This window comes from Microcaecilia unicolor, chromosome 14 (assembly GCF_901765095.1).
Source record: "Microcaecilia unicolor chromosome 14, aMicUni1.1, whole genome shotgun sequence".
In the NCBI taxonomy this organism is placed as follows: domain Eukaryota; kingdom Metazoa; phylum Chordata; class Amphibia; order Gymnophiona; family Siphonopidae; genus Microcaecilia; species Microcaecilia unicolor.
In genome coordinates this window covers 24,023,098-24,026,009 of record NC_044044.1, presented here as the reverse complement: position 1 = coordinate 24,026,009, position 2,912 = coordinate 24,023,098, and positions in this window count along the sequence as shown.

The window sequence follows — 2,912 nt, the reverse complement described above, 5'->3', positions numbered from 1 at the left end:
AGGACCGCTGTTTGCAGCGCCAGCTATATAGATGGCCGCCCATATAGATGGCCGACGCAGTTCGATTATGCCCCACCAAGTGGTTTTAAGCAGAGAATTGTGATTGCTGTGTTAGTTCATTTCAATATGTAGAAATAAGGGTCAACAAAGAAGTTGTAGGTGATTCCTTTTTTTAAAAAAATTATCTTTCAATTTTGAAATTACATATTCACAAGTTTTCACTTGCTAAAGCCATACAGAGCAAAGAAAGCAAAAACTAAATATTGAAGAAACAAATATACAATTAATTTTTTTGTTTATTAGACTGAAATGTATTTGTTTCCTGAAAAAGTATTTGAGATTATCTAACTTAATAAAGAGAGGATAATTCTTGAAAGCTTATCAAGTATACATTAAATTCATCCAATAAAAAAGAATCACCTACAATTTGTTTGTTGACCTTTATTTCCCAATAAGATAATATCTCATATTAGTATCAAATCTGTGTTCAATATGATCAATATTTACTATCTCCATTTCTCTAATCAATTTCTTTGTAAAATTCTAATGTTTTTCTGAAGTGCTATATGTATTTCTGGAAAATGTGAGATATAAGCACCTGTAAATAAATAAATAATAATTTAGGAATCAATTACTCCCGTGTATGTGATAAAGGGAGGTGGGTTGAAATTAATAAAAAAAAATACAAACATGTTCTAAAGAATACAATGAAACGTCTTGTAGACATTTCATTTTAAACATTCAAATGAGACATCTTAGAAAGAAATTGGCTTTGCAAACTTACATGACAATTCTATAAGTGGCTGCATCCTGCTTGGTGCCCGGGTGTGGCACAGGGAGTGTCTATTCAATGACGACATCTGCACACCCGTATTTATTTATACAATACTACAGTAAGCCCACATTTGGGACTCCGAAATGTACAGAGCAACCATCAACGCCAAGTCCATGGCAGGCATTAATGTGCCTGCCTGAGACAGCATACAATGTGCATATCTTCCATTATTCTGTATGGTGTGTGCATCAATGGTATCCCCGTCCATGCCTGTCCCGTGCTCTGCCAATATGTATTACCCCTTGCATTTAGCTTCTTTGCAAACCCTTCTATAATACTGTGTAGTACACTTATTCATATACATGCCACTTTCTTGCATTCTTAGATATATAAGGCATGTGTAGCTAAATGCACTCAGTATAGAATTGCCTTTTTCGAATATTTTTTTAGTGGATTTCAGGTGGTGACTTTTCAGGACTTTCACATCCAGAAATAGGAATGGAAAGAGAATGGTCTAGAATAGTGAGAGAATGGCAGTGACTCTCCTGGTTGTAATATCACCGGTGCTCTGCATCTGTTGTACATTGCGTGTGTTTTTTATGAGATGCTCCTGTGGCACATTTTGGGGATTAGTCATTTCTTAGCACACTATATCGGGCTCATAAGCATGCCTTCAACAATTTTGTGCACGTAATTATCAATTTAACTCTTGGGTGTTATGATAACTAACGCTGATTAATTAGATTATAAAAAAAACATCAAGAATTGGGGCTAATGCCCACATAAATTAAAAATGAGCTGTCGATTTTTGATTAGTGCTTCAGCTTAATTCAAACACCTACTCACTTAGATATAGCGTAGCATAGGATCAGTTACTCGGTATATCTCTGTATGTTTCCAATGTCATGAACTTCTATGTGTTGTTATAAAGCCTCAACAGACTCCTGAAACTTAGCTCTATGGCGATCAATTCATAGGACTTCTATCTGTCATCACAGGCTTCAAAAAACCTCCTCTTCTTTATCGTTTATACTTATTAAGAGTCAAAACTCGCACTTACCTTAGGTTTGACTTGACGTTGCTCTCCTTAACGCTCAGTCTTTCCTTGCCACGGCTTAATTCAAAGCTAATGTTACAATATTTTTTTAGTGTTTTATTTAGCCCCGTTGACTTTATTTTGTGTAATTTAATGACATGACCACTAATACTGAACATTGCTATAGAGAAAAGCACTAAAAATGAAGTTACTTAAGAACTTTCTTTACAGAGTTTGTAAATATATAGTACTTTCTTTGGTCTTGTTTATGCTTTATTTGTAATTAGAAGTTATAGTTTTAGACTTTCTTGTGTCTTCCCAGGTATGCCTGGCTCTTGACATTTCTAATCCACATTAGTCGTAGCGGTATTAAAGTTCTTTTTAGTTTAGTTTGGTTTGGTTTTCCAGTACACGTAAGCAATGATGTACACATATACCGAAAAGAGGATTCCTGCTCAAAATACGCAAGATACGCAAACAGGAGAAACTGTGCTACTTACTGTGAATAAGTCTCCAGGATATAATGACGTTTTTGACTATTGTCTCTTCAGCTCTAGGAAGCAGATGAATAAGAGATTTGATAGGAATGATTATGGAATTGGCTTCTTAAGACCACATTTTTCCATATTACTGAGTCAGAAGCTTGCAGGACAGTCTTTCATTTCTCACTCCGTTAACTTTCAGCTCGTGAATCAGGCTGAGACTCTCCTTCTTATTTCATGAGAACTCAAAAGGCAATGACACGGCAGTCCCAGAACGAAAAAACTACAAGTCTTAGATCAGCAAATAATCCTGAACTTTTAAAAAGATGTGCTGTGCCCAGTGGAGGTCATTAATTCTTCTGTAATTGTGTTGCCTAGATTAAGATAGAAAGATTTTTTTGAGGGTATTTCTATTTCAGTTGTTTCAGACAGTACAAAATAAAGTGGTTGATGGTGAATATTTCAATAACCCTGGGACTGGTTACAAGTGAGGGAGTGGTGGGAGGGGCCAAGTACAGGAGCCAGAACCTCTCTCCCGATCAAAATGAGTACACCATAAACTGATAAGACACTCATTTGTGTCCCGGCTGAATATCGGCTAGAACCGGCCATCAGGTTA